Source organism: Cibotium barometz, chromosome 39, assembly GCF_041138505.1.
Source record: "Cibotium barometz isolate CiBa-2024 chromosome 39, ASM4113850v1, whole genome shotgun sequence".
Classification (NCBI taxonomy): domain Eukaryota; kingdom Viridiplantae; phylum Streptophyta; class Polypodiopsida; order Cyatheales; family Cibotiaceae; genus Cibotium; species Cibotium barometz.
In genome coordinates this window covers 17,486,159-17,501,699 of record NC_141084.1, presented here as the reverse complement: position 1 = coordinate 17,501,699, position 15,541 = coordinate 17,486,159, and positions in this window count along the sequence as shown.

The following is a 15,541-nucleotide window of genomic DNA, read 5'->3' as shown; positions in this document are numbered from 1 at the left end:
TACAATCTAAGTATTACTTCTCAAAGCAAGTATAATTTCTTCAATTAAGACAATATTAGATCATTTGGAAAAAATCTCATGCTTTGGGAATTCCTTTTTCAATATAGTTTTGGCCATATCTTAAGTATATTAAGTCCAAATTTGTCAGTGATTATAGATTTAGGCTCTACTCTTAAATATATTTCCAATGATATGTCTCATGAGGGGGTTTTGATGAAACCTTGGATAGGTTCACCTTGATCCCATTTTTCAAATGGGAATGGGATTTTTTCCAAATTATTTAATATAGTATTAATTTCTTTGTGATGTAATATATCACTTTTGTCCATTATATTAAGATAAAATTGTATTACACTTTGGGTGGCTAATTTGGTGCATATTAGCTATCGTCATACCCTTGCATGGATTTGCTAGTACCCCCGAGGTTCGTATCATTATTAAGGAGTACCATTTTTACATTAGTGATGTGATCGCTCGAATGATACACATTTTGTACAGCATTGTTTCTCCCTTCATGATGGATCATGGAGTCCCATGGCATAAGCAATGGATTTGGTCTGATGGATGTGGTGGTTACTTCAACTCTTCAAGCGGTTATATTGGCTTTACAGGTGGCACTCAAAGACTAGTAGACACATCATCTAGAGCTTTTTTTAGACTAGCCATGGAAAGGGGGAGCATGACGGTGCTAGTGTATGCATGAGGCATGCTTTACAATGTCACCATCTTTGGCATGATGTAGAGAGGTTTAGAGATGCACAGTAGGTGGTGGAGTGGTGTACAAGACACTTGTGTGGTAGCATGACCTCTTCTTATCCCTCATGTGATGCAAGGATAGTTAGGAGATTTTTTTGGTGTGTGAATGGTATCACTATCGATCGCTCCCAAACAGTTCCAGGCACTTTGGGCTTTCACTCCATTCAAAGGAACACCTCTCGCAGAGTGACCCCACTACCTTCACATAACGGTTTGCATGCTTATGTGAAGCATACATAGAGGGTGACAGTGCTGGGGTGAGTGTGTCATGTCTGCATGAGCTTAGAGTGAGCGAGTGATAACACCTAAGAATCCAATGATGTTGTACCTATGGCACATGATGCTAATCCATGTTTTTAGTTTACTATGACGAGCTTATAGATTTATTAACCATGGATAACGTCTTTATTGACATTGCCCCCCGATGGTAATGAAAAGCCGATGGACTACTATTTATTGAGATGCTCTATGCCGAAGAGCACTCTCCAACAAGGATGCTATGGATGGTCATGGGGTTCAATTTAATGCACATAGTATGGTTGCGTTATTTTTAGCAAGTTCACAAGTATGGGAGATGCATTCAGTTTCAGCAGTATGAGGTTGATCGTGAGGCCTACATTTTCTCTCGTCTTGTGAGATTGCGATCAAGCTTGGCTTGATCCATTAGTTTGATATCATTACGAGTTGTACTTTGGATTTTTATTATTATATTATTGGTGTCTCACTTTTTCTCATTGTAATTTGTATCTTTTCATGTCTATTTGTCATTGCATCTTTTGATTCGTTTGTAATTTGTATCTTTTCATGTCTATTTGTCATTGCATCTTTTGATTCGTTTGGTGTTCAACTGTGCTCCGATGGGTGATCAAACTTTGCAAGAGTGAGGGTGGGGTACACATATAAACTCTTGCAAAGTTTAGTCACCCCGGGAGCACATTTGGTTGCAATGTGCATGCCATTTTTCCAGTTTTCAATGGGTCGTGGCTCGTGGCCTTAGAGAGCCCTCTCGAAATTGAGCCTATGGCTCACACATTACAACCAAATGTGCTCTGATGGTGACCAAACTTTTAAAGAGTGATGGTGGTGTCCACATGTACACTCTTGCAAAGTTTGGTCACTATGGGAGCACATTTGGTTTTTGCAATGTGCGTGCCATTTTCCTAGTTTTCAATGTGTCGTGGCCTTAGAGAGCCCCCTCGAAATTGGGTTGCGACTCGTACATTGCAACTAAATGTGCTCCAATGGTGACCAAACTTTGTAAGCATGAGGGTGGGGTATATACACTCTTGCGAAGTTTGTCACCATCGGAGCACATTTGACTATAATGTGTGTGCCATTTGCCTAGTTTTCAATGTATCGTTGGTCTTAGACAATGATACATTGAAATTGGGCCTATGGCTCGCACATTAAAACTAAATGTTCTCCAATGGTGTGACCAAAATTTTACAAGATTGAGGGTGGGATCCACATATACACCCTTGCAAATTTTGGTCAAATTTAGTTACAATATGCATGCCATTTTCCCAGTTTTTCAATGTGCTCTGCAAGCCCAATTTCAAGGATACGACACATTGAAAACTGGGCAAATGGCATGAACATTACAACCAAATGTGATGTGATGGTGACAAATTTAGTTACAATATGCATGCCATTTTCCCAGTTTTTCAATGTGCTCTGCAAGCCCAATTTCAAGGATACGACACATTGAAAACTGGGCAAATGGCATGAACATTACAACCAAATGTGATGTGATGGTGACCAAACTTTGCAAGAGGGTATATGTGGGCCCCGCCCTCACCCTTGTAAAGTTTGGTCACCATTGAAGGACATTTGGTTACAATGTGCATACCAAAATTCCAATTTCAAGAGGACTCTCTAAGGCCATGACATATTGAAAACCAAACATACATTATAACTAAATGTGCTTCAAATGTGACCAAACTTTGTAAGAGTGTATATATATAACCCACTCTCACTCTTGCAAAGTTTGGCCACCATCAAAGTACGTTTTGTTGCAATGTGCATACCAAAGGCCCAATTTCGAGGGGGCTCCTAAGGCGACAACACATTGAAAACTGGGCAAATGGCACACATTACAACCAAATGTGCTCCGATGGTGATGATCAAACTTTGCAAGAGTGTATATGTGGATCCACCCTCGCTCTTGCAAAGTTGTGATCACCATCACAACACATTTGGTTGCAATGTGCGAACCAAAGGCTAAATTTCGAGGGGGCCACCACATATTAAAAACCGAACAAATGGCATGCACATTACAACCAAATGTACTCCGATGGTGACTAAACTTTTCAAGAGTGTATATGTGAACTCCACTCTCAAGAGTGTATATGTGAACTCCACTTTTCAAGAGTGTATATGTGAACTCCACTCTCACTCTTACAAAGTTTGGTCACTATCAAAGCACATTTGGTTGCAATATGTGAGCCATAGGCCTAATTTCGAGGGGGCTCTCTAAGGCCATGACACATTGAGAACCAAGCAAATGGCATGCACATTGAGAACCAAGCAAATGGCATGCACATTGCAACCAAATATGCTCCGATGATGTGACCAAACTTTGCAAGAGTGTATATGTGGACCCCACCCTCACTCTTGTAAAGTTTATTCACGACCATTGAAGCATGTTTGGTTGCAATGTGCGTGCTAAAGGCCTAATTTCAAGGGGGCTCTCTAAGGCCACAACATATTAAAAATCGAGCAAACGGCATGCACATTGCAACCAAATGTACTCCGACTAAACTTTGAAATATTATATATGGGAACCCCACCCTCACTCTTGCAAAGTTTCGTTTACCATCGGAGCACATTTGATTGCAATGTGCGAGTTGTAGGCCCAATTTTGAGGGGGCTCTCTAAGGCCATAATGCATTAAAAACCGGGCAAATGACACACGCATTACAACCAAATGTGCTCGGATGGTCTAAACTTTTTAAGAGTGTATATGTGGACCCCACCCTCACCCTTGTAAAGTTTGGTCACCATTAGAGCACATTTAGTTGCAATGTGCAAGCCAAAGGCCCAATTTTGAGAGAGCTTTATAAGATCTAGACATTGAAAACTGGGCATATGGCATGCACATTATAACCAAATGTGCTCCGATGGTGCCAAAATTTGCAAGAGTGTATGTATGGACCCCACTCTTAATCTTGCAATGTTTGGTCACCATCAGAGCATATTTGGTTGCAATGTGTGAGCCATAGGTCCAATTTTGAGGGGGCTCTCTAAGGCCACAATACATTGAAAACTAGGCAAATGACATGCACATTACAACCAAATGTGCTCCGATGTGACCAAACTTTACAAGAGTGTATATGTGGACCCCCCCTAACTCTTGCAAAGTTTGGTTTACCATCAAAGCACTTTTAATTGCAATATGCATACCAAAGGCCCAATTTTGAGGGGGCTCTCTAAGGCCGCGACATATTAAAAACCAAGAAAATAGTATGCACATTGCAACCAAATGTGCTCTAATGGCAACAAACTTTACAATAGTATATATGTGGACCCCATCCCTAGTTTTACAAAGTTTGGTCACCCGCCGGAGCACATTTGGTTGTAATGTGCAAGCTACAGGCCCAATTTTAAGGGGGCTCACTAAGGCTACGATACATTGAAAACCAAGCAAATGGCATGCGCATTATAACCAAATGTGCTCCAATGATCCAAACTTTACGAGAGTGTATATGTTTACTCCACCCTCACTCTTGTAAAGTTTGGTCACCACCATCGGAGCACATTTTGCCTGTAGTTCCATGTCCTTGAGATCCTGCACTCTCTTGGTAACCCCAGGCTATCGTTACTTGATATATTATGTCTAATAAGGGACCCTAGGTAGCTTATATATAGTAATAACCTCGCCATAAGTGGCTTGCTTTTATTATAAATCTTTTCTACTTTTTTTTAATCTTTTAGCCATTATTAGCCCTAGGTATTAATTTTAGCTTTATTGAGCTTACGACCAATCTAGACCTCCTCTTACTAGTGCCCTTAGCCTATATCTGAACCTCTAGGTCCCCACTCCTGTGCTAAATCTTAACCCTAATCTTAGATTAACCTTAATTCCACGTGTTCCCCACCCTAGCTCTAGGCTGGTTAGGATGTAACATGAATAAAGAGAATAAGCCTCTATAAGTAAATCCTTGAGTCTAAACATCCATTCATAGCATTTATTCAAGTCTATTGGCTCTTATCTCAGCTCAGGGGGTGAACTATTAAGAAATCCTATGTATCATGCACGTTCAAGGAGTATTTAAAAAACCCCTTACACTTACATACTTTTGTGAATAAAATGACCCCTTTTTCTTCATAAACTTACAATTTATTTTTTTCCAAAATTGGTTTAACAACACCCTCTTGTAAATGTAATTCTATAACTTTTCTAAATTAATATACCCCTCCTGATGAACTAACATACTACACTTACATATTTTTAGTTGAAGCCCCTAGATATCTCGGCCACTCTAACACTCCTCTTGTAGAACCTACCTACAAAGATCCTAGTACTTATTGCTAATCTATCCATCATCCAAGAGCCGAATCTCAATGGGACATCTAGTCACAAAGTGCAACAAGATCTACCGTAACAACCCTAGCACAAACCCATACCAAATGGCATCTTGCATTAGTTGTAAACACTAGTTCACTTAACGTACAAAGAAGTCTTAATGCTATGCACTTCCAATACAATATTCTAACCACAAGATCTCTTTATCCAATTCTCATCTAAGAATGAATGGAGATTATGTTTTTACACATAACAAGAAGACACTCACATCTACTTTAGGTCAAGCATAAAACTCCCCATTAAATTCTATGTATATCCCATGCGACATGTGCTCGAAATCCTAAAGATCACATAGAATTTTAAACAATCCTCCATATGTCCCTTGTATAACAACCTCCCTCTAACAACCTAAAGATAATGTATGACTTCACCTATTCTTGTGTTAGGTTACTTGTCCTTGAATAACCTGAAAATAACATACAACTTGTAACTACTTTTTATCCCACCAAATTAGGAATGAACATATCCTCATGTAGAGGCCCTACTTCCAAAAGTAACAAGGAATTATAACATATTCTACCCCTAACATGCCTAGAGCTATCCCTTTTAACATGTGGATTCCATATCACTCCAAAACCCTGGAATCAAAATAATCTCATGGAACATCCATCCACCCTAGAGTATCTTTGACCATTGGGACTCACTGGTATATGTCCAAAAAGTCACTATAAAAATAAGTGGTCCTAAACCTTGGACAACACGCAACCTGGTCTTAGACAGCACCAAGTCCTAAACTGAGAAGTTTCAAACTTCTAATCTCTATCATGTACAAATGCAATGCATCCACATGAGAGAGTGTAATGAATCTCTGTCATGTACAAACGCAATGCATCCACATGAGAGAGTGTAATGAATCTCAGTAATCGTGCTCTTGACAACCAAGAAAGTACCTTATCTTATTGTCCACATAATTGGCACTTCCCCTCGTAGTTACCTTAGGTTAACCATGCACTAGCATGGATATACCAAAGAAATAACCCCAATTGTCTCAAGAGCATTCCATATGAAATACACCATGACGTCCCATACCACCATGACATACTCCATACAAAACCACCTATTTAAGACACGATCGTAGGTGGAATGATTAGTTATCCCCCCTACAAACTAGCCTTGAGACACTAAATTACCTATTGGATTAACAAGTCCAACCCTTATTCGACCCGAGAATCAGCTCAATCCATGTGAAACTAAAAAAAAGATACTAATTCACTTACTTCACAGTCTATGTTCCAAACAATAATTGTGAGTCTTTGAACCTTGGCTAACTATGAGCCACCACCAGAGCATCTTAGAATCTATTTCCTATACTTGGTATCCTTGGTCTGAGACCATAAGATTCCTTCCTCAACACTCAATGTGATCCTTCCTTTAATAAGAAATGAGCATAAAGATTCAATCACAAAAGACAAAGAGACCTCCAAAAATTAAATTTTACTAAATAGGGGTTATACAAAAGTATTTAAAAAATACAAGTTTCACGACTTTGGATCTACAAACTCATGACTATTGAGCTACTCTTGGATCCACCAAAAAGTGTGTGGATTCCCACGTAAGCAATAGCCACCATAGTCAGATATGAACTGATGTCCTTATGCTACCCATATTGAGGTGCGCTGCTACCCATGCTACCTACCTTAGCCAATCACGTGGCTAGCTCCTAAGCCTAGATAGCCCATCAGTGGGCTACCATGTGGACTACACATGCATTAATTAATTGCACGCTCCTAAGCCAAGTGATAGCATGTTTGTGGGCTACCATGTGGACTACACAGCTTGATTAGGTTGGGCATCCCAAGCCTCCCCTATGGCTAGGTGACCTATCGCCTTGCCTAAGGCCCACCTAGGATTGGCTTAGCTTAGCCTCCCTTAGGCTCTTAAGCCCCTATGCAAAGGCAAATAGCCGCTACTAAACAGGTTTCCACCCCCATGCCATGAATAGTACACCACCTGGCACACGCAAACCAACCATACAAACCAGAAACATACTACAAGGGAAAAATCCTCTTTCTTTTCATGTGCTTTTCTTGCTTATCCCGCACATCCATGTGAAAAAACCATGCTTTTCTTGCCACTAGCAGACCTTGCATGAGGGTACTATCTATACACTACTAGCATGAATAAACCCCCAAATCCTTGAGGTTATGGAACTTGTCGCGATATAGGCTATGATACCATTGTAAGATCCCTCCTTGGGTCGTGCCTTAGGATTACCTAGCAAACCCTTATGAATCAAGATAGAGGACATACTTGAGGAACCCTAGCAAGGTTTCCATAGACCTGAGCGTTAAAACTCATAGCGTGATTGCAATAGATTGTGGCAAGTGACTCACCACCCAACTATAGGTTCAATATCTTGAACCACCCCTGAGCCTGAGGTCAGATTGGTGAGCCTATCGAGCCATGTAGCACCAACCTAGTGTTCCATACCACCAACCTAGTGTTCCATACCACCAAATGGAGCCACATGTCTTATAACGCCATGGCCCTAAGATCCTGCATGCTCTCTTGGTAACCCTAGGCTATCGCATGTCTAGTTGATACTACTACCAAGAGGAGCCACGTGCCTATGCAGCTTCATGTCCCTGAGATCGGTAACCCTAGGCTATCGCATGTCTAGTTGATACTACTACCAAGAGGAGCCACGTGCCTATGCAGCTTCATGTCCCTGAGATCCTACACGCTCTCTTAGTAAACCTAGGCTACCACGTGGCTACTTGTATCATCATGTGCCTATAGCTCCATAGCCTTGAGATCTTGCACGCTCTCTTTGGTAACCCAAGGTTACCGCATGGTGGCTACTTGATCCATAGCCTTGAGATCCTACATGCTCTGTTGGTAACCCTAGTCTACCACATGGCTACTTCATCTCTTATGTCTAATAAGTAACCTTAGGTCACTTATATATAAGTAACCTTAGGTCACTTATATAGTAATAACCTCGCGCTATAAGTGTCCTGCTTTTAATTATGAAGATTTTTTGCTCTATTTGACCTTACGGCCAATCTACACCTCCTCTTGCTCTAGCGCGTCCATGTGTAAACCCTCCATGTCCCCATACCTTTGCTAAGTCTTAGCCCTAATCTTAGGTTAACCCTAACCCTAATCTCCAATCAAGATGTAATAAAAAGTCCCCACCAAGTATGCAGACTAACTAGCAAGCAATGGGCTAGATGGCTGCAAGCAACATTTCATCCATGAGGTGGATGAGAACATGCACTATAAACCTCCTTGTCCAAAGGACGTGTTCATACTTGTTCACTTATAACACTTAACACTTTTCCAAAAAGGATGTGTTCACACTTGTCCACTTAACACAATCACCTAAACACTTATGAAAGATCCATGCGATAGCACGACAAGATCCTCTATAAGTGTAGATTTACCATATAGCACAAGACCTTTCCGATAGGTTTGTCTCTACTCTCACAACATTATGTAATGGTTTATATAGGTTGGATACCTATGAGTTGTAGGCACATAGTGTATGTTTAGTTATTGTTGCTATAGTGATACTTCCTCTATGCAGGCAGAGCTGAATTATGGCATCCATGCTTTGGGCATGTAAACTTTGGAAGTTTGATGCTTCTACATAAGCATAATATGGTAGAATCTATGCCTCATGTTGAGATCCCTGCACATTACGTATGTGAGGGATACATTCTGGGAAAAATGCATCAAAATCCCTTCCTCGTGTGATGGTTTGGTGAGAGTTAATTACAACTCATAATAGTGACACTTGTATTTTATTTGCACTTCCATGCTATGGTTGAGAATGTTGTGGGTTGTAAAATAAGCTAGATTTTGGTGACTTAAATGACTTATTTTGTCATCATGTGAAGAGTCAATTAGGGATCCACTCTAAGAATCCATGGTCAGATGTACGAGTCCTATGTACATGATTATGGTCAGGTGTACAAGTCCCACACATGGATGTGGTGCAAGTCCTACACATAGTAGTCACCCTCTGGAATGTTATTATGGTGTTACAGGAATTGATAGGCTTTTAGATAGATGCAACGCACTTGGTCAAGCATGTAGATGCATGTAGAAATCATTGATTGTAGGAACATGATTTCAATAGAGAACAATGAGAAGAAAATTCTAGATTTAAAGCTTTTATTTAGGCGTATAGTTTATATAGCATGATGGTGGCATAGTTATGTTTCAATCAAACTATGTTTATGGGATTTGGAAAAAAGTTTTTTCATGGAGTATTGCAAGGGTATTTCCATACCATTTGAGACAAGAATAAAGCTCAGTAGCTTTGATACAAGTGAGCCTTTTGATGCTACCATGTATAGTCAGGATGTGGGATGCTTTATCTACTTGTGTATGACATAGCCAAACATAGCTTATGGTGTTTCCCTTTGGAGCAATTTTATGCATGTCAAATGTATATTCAGATACCTCTAGGGTACATAGACATATGGGTTATTCTATGCCAGGGGTGAGCTATAGTTACACCCTTATAGTGCTTCAAATTGGGCTACTGACTATGATACACGACAATGGACTAGTGGTTTTTGCTTTTTGTTAGAGAATTATTCCATCTCATGGCTTAACAAAAAGCAACCTATAGTGGTGGTAACATCTTCTCATATTTTTTTTAATCTTGAGGTTCTTGATCATAACCTCACATGCATTTAATCTTGAGGTTCTTGATTGTAATCTTACATATACGCTCAATCTTGAGGTTCTTCATTGTAATCTTACATATACGCTCAATCTTGAGGTTCTTTATCATAACCTTATTCATGCTCTTTAGTCAATTAGTTGCACAAAGTTTTTCATCATTATTGGTTATATAGTTTGGGATTTAGCTCATTGATATATAAATGTTTTTATTAATTTTTCTTAATCTCTTGTGCTTATCATTGTTGAAAAATATAGGACGGAGGCTCAAAAGAAGAAGAGCACATGTCCTCTTCACCTTAGTAGTGGTGAGACCTCGACACATGTGAGAGATGAGGTCAAGAGCAAGAAGAGATAGATGCATCAGAGCAGAGAGATGAGGTCAAAAGCAAGAAGAGATAGATACATCAGCAGAGAGAGTAACAGACGAGAGTAATAGACGAGAGGATAAGGAGATATATTCTCATCCACCTTTGCAAAAAGGAGAGATATTCTCATCCACCTTTGCAAAGGAGATGGAAAATGTGGCTTCATTGCATGCTTTGTAAGTACAACAATTGTCCCTAGTTTATATATATATTAACTACTAAAATAAAGTTTATATATATAGTTAGTACTAAAATAAAGTTAAGAAGAGTATTGTTTGAAAAAATTCAAACTAAATATTATGCTCATGCTATGACTATTAATGAGATTCGAGATGCAACTCATCATACAAGTGGCTACAAGCATATGGCATGGAGAGGAGCTTGTGCTAGAGGTATGTGGTCAAATAGCACAAAATTGTTTATATTCTGTGATCTTGGTAATGAGAGGCTTAATTAAATAGTAAAAGTGTTTGATTTATATATGATTCATCGTAGGAGCTTGGACCATCGCCTTCCCCCGAGCATCATGGACAATAGGATGCTAGAGATGATGATGATAGGAAGGATCACAAGCACCAGCATAGCTCAAATGAGGAGAACCGAGGGAGAACCATTAGATTAGTTTAGCTAGCTTATTTTGGTTATATTCCTCCATCCAGAGGGTTTTTATAGTCTAATTTTTCATGATGATGTATGCATCACATTTTTTGTACATGGCCATGGACCCATACAGTTATAGTACTTGTATATAAATGCAATTATAGCTAGTGTGATCTTTAGTTTATATCTTTTTGTTAGTTCTTTTGTTTAAGTTGTTTATTCTATCATTTGTATTAACAAACTCTTATCAAGGAAACAAATATATTCACTGCATGTTATTGATCTTAGAACCAAGTAAATGTATGACATTATTAAGAAAGATAAGCCAACCTCCATGGAGAGGAATTGTCATCCTCGTCAATGAGAGCCAAGTATCGAGCATCGTCATATCCTACACACACACGATGACAGATTAATGATAGTTTGAGAGAGAGTGAAAAGTGCTTATGTCAGTAAGAAAGAGAGAAAGATATCTAAGCGTGAGATAGATAAAGAAATCTGTGTGTGTGTGTGTGTGTGTGTGTGTGTGTGTGTGTGTGTGTGTGTGTGTGTGTGTGTGTGTGTGTGTGAGAGAGAGAGAGAGAGAGAGAGAGAAGGAGAGAGAGAAAAGGACGTGTATGTTTGAGAGAGTTAATTGGACATTTTTTGTAGGTCAAAAATACTAGCAAATCCATAGTGTCACATAGCAACACAAATTATGTCGTTAAAGCGACTTAATAAGTGGTATTATATTATTGCCACCTCAAAAATGTCATTTACCTGTCACTAAAAATATAATTATACAACGACATGTTGGAAATGACACTATTAATGTCACAAATAAGGGTGCACATAGGTCGATAAAACTATCGATAGGGCCCTAGTAGCTTTGAAGTGAATGTCATAAACAGTGGGAAGCTATAGGGGACTATGCATTTTTAAGTAAACATGCTAAAGATAGAAGTGAGTAGTTATTTGTGATATAGCATATGCTTAGTTCACAACTATACATGCATCAAATTCTAGAGATGTATGGTAAGTTGATTTTGGTGCCTCTAACCACACAACCAGCCATGGTGAGTGGTTCATAGAAATGAGGGATTTGGAAAAACTAGGTTATATATAAAAGGGGTGATTATACAATTAACCCTATTGCAAATGTTGGCGAAGTTACTTTGTCTATACATGATAGCAAAATGAAGTATCTTGTTGATGTGCTTCATGTGCCACAACGTAACAAAGAACTTGGTTTTCTATTGGTCAAATAATTGACCAGGGCCTATAAGTGAGGTTTCACCCTCTTATGGATATTATGTGGAAGACTTTAAAATCCAATGCCACTTGGTTACAAAGGGAAATAAAGTTGACAAAATGTTCACATTGGTGGATGTAAAGCATACGTGAAGTATAGGATACAATGTTTGCATTGAATGTAAGCATGCATAAAGTGAAGGCTATAATGTCTACATTGGATATAAGGCTACAATGTTTACATTGGATGTAAGCATGCATGAAGTTAAGGCTACAATGTTTACATCGGATGCAAGCATGTGTAAGTGAAGGCTATAATGTTTACACATCCTAGAGGTGTGATTACAAACATTGATAAGTTTTATTTTATATACATAGGTATAGTTCCCTTTCTAGAAATGAGTTCAATTCTTATATTTCATAACCTCAATCATGTTCTTCTTGTTTCATTTAAGCTCTAGATATAAAAAATAATCAAGCTTGACTATTATCATACTCTTTTACAATTAACTTTACATGGGGTCTCCCACACTAGATACTATTAATGTGATTTGTTTATCATTACCCTAACTCCTTGACTATCCATAAGAGCTCCTATGTATACACCAACCCTGCTAGTAGGCTACTACTTATTACCAATGAATATGTATCCTTTACAACCTTCTTTTGGAAATCCTCTTTGTTTTTATTTTTTGCAATGCCAGGTTGAGATCGTGCCATTAGTATTGTCCTACCACTCTATGGACTTTACTCATTTTTGGTTTGGTGCGCCCAATGGTTGAGAGGGATGCATATAGTTTCTAACCTAAAAACTTTGAGATAAGCTTTTCAAACTAAGATTTAATTTACCCTTATCACAAAGGTTGTCTTCCTAGAAATATAATCTTTTATAACCATGGGCTATTGATCATTATGTTTTTCATCCTCAAAAAACTAGATAGAGAATCGTGACAGAAATTCCACAACCATATTTTCATCATCTCATAAGACATATCATACACTCACATGTATATGAATATGAACTTGATACATTCCACATATTTGAAGAAAGACCAAGGAAATCAACCATTTTACCTATGTGGAAGCCATGATATCCCCACCCCAAACCTAATGGCACAATACACGAGTCATGTTTCCAACAAATTTAATGCAAAAGTGGATCAAGCTTGCATAATGCTTGATGTTTTAGTAGTCGTTATTTTATTGATGGGGATATGGCTTAGAATAGAGCCTTGATGAGGAGTTTTTTAGGATCCTACAAAGTAATTTTAAGAACACTTGGCTGTGATCTAGGTGTATGCAGGTCTACGAGGGTCAGATATCCAGTGGAATAGGTTGAGATATGATGGGTATATATCCCATCAATATGCATAATGGTCAAAGCAATACAAGAGATAAAGCCCACATGTTTTTAGGAGGCACTTAGACACATTGGGAAGATACCACCATGGATGAAGAGATGACTACACTAGATACAAATGAGGTCAAATCTCCAGTGGACAGGTTGAGATATGATGGGTATATAGCCCATCATTATGTTTTCTATGGTCAAAGCAGTACACACAAGAGATAAAGCCCACATGTTTTGAGGAGGCACTTGGACACATTGGGAAGATACCATGGATGAAGAAATGACTATATTAGATACAAATGAGGTTAGATATCCAATGGATAGGTTTAGATATGATGGGTATATAGCCAATCATTATGCTTATATGGTTAAATCAATACAAGAGATAAAGCCCACATGTCACTGAGAGGAGACATTTGGACACATTGGGAAGATACCATGGACGAAGAGATGACTATATTGGATACAGTTGAGACATGGGAGTTGTTGCCTTTGTGTAAGGAGAAGAAGGTAATTGTATACAAGTGGGTTAATAAAGTAAAGCAACATCCAAATGGGTCTGTGAGTAGGTAGGTATCAAGTAGGATTGGTAGTAGCCAAAGGATATGCATAAACCTATGGCATTGACTATAAGAAGACTTTCAACTTAATTGCTAGGATGGCAACCGTGCGAGAGAAGTCATTGCTATGGTTGTAGCTAAGAAATGTTATTTACATCAGATGGGTGTAAAGAATACATTTCTATATGATGATTTACAAGAGGAGGTCTACATGGTGTAGCGAGCAACCAGCAGACATGGGGACCATGCACATGCATAGTTTGTTTATAGGTTGCATAAATCCTTGTATGTCTTAAAATAAGCACCTAGATCATGGTCAAACAAGATAGCAGAGTATCTTGTCACTATTGGATTTCATATATCTACAACAGATTTTTCACTTTATGTGAAAAAGACTGACATGGGCATTGTTGTAGTAGTCATCTATGGTGATACTTGATTTATCACATGGGACAATGATGTTGATATCACATGGGATATTGATGACTTGATTTGTCACATGGGATAGTCATGATGCTAATATCACATGGGATAGTGATGACTTGATTTATCACATGGGATAATGATGCTAATATCACATGGGATAATGATGACTTGATTATCACATGGGATAGTGATGACTTGATTATCACATGGGATAGTGATGAGTTGTTTATCACATGGGACAGTGATGCTGATATCACATGGGATAGTGGGACAGTGATGTTGATATTCATGAGGTGAAGATGTCCTCAAGAAAAATTTTGACATAAAGGATTTGGGTGAGCTATGGTGATACTTTCTTGAGTATAGAGGTGATTAGATCATGTGATGAGATTTGATCGGGCAATAGCCAAGGATAAGGGCAAAAAATTTCAGTGGAAGGCCAATTCAAACAAAACTTCTGAGGCCATGGTACATACATACACTCCTTGTTGAGAGATTTGGGATGCTTGGAGATTGATGGGGGGTGGTTGCAAGATGAGGGTACTCACTTTCGTTCACTCTCTCCAAAATTGGGACATCCATGCATCTCGGGCGGAGTACCTCGATCGTGATAGTGCCGCGAATCAAAAGACGACACGTGCCTCCCGAGCCTAAATCGACATATCTCGATCGAGATGCCAACTAATGCCACGCTAGCAGGTCCGGGTTTTCAGGCGTCATCCATGTCACCAATACATGTCACCGCCACCACAATATCTCGATCGAGATATCTATGCCACTCGGATCCACATCAGGGCCACGCTGTATCCCCGTAGGCATATTTGACTAGCACATCTCCATCGTCCACATATCTCGAACGAGAAATATACATCCAATCGCGACCATTCATTGTTCGAGGTAATCGGATACAATCTCCACCGTCCCCATATCTCGATCGAGATACTGAGTTCAAATCTCAGCCGTCCAAATATCTCGATCGAGATACATAGATTCAATCTGCACCGTCCGAGTATCTCGAACGAGATACGTA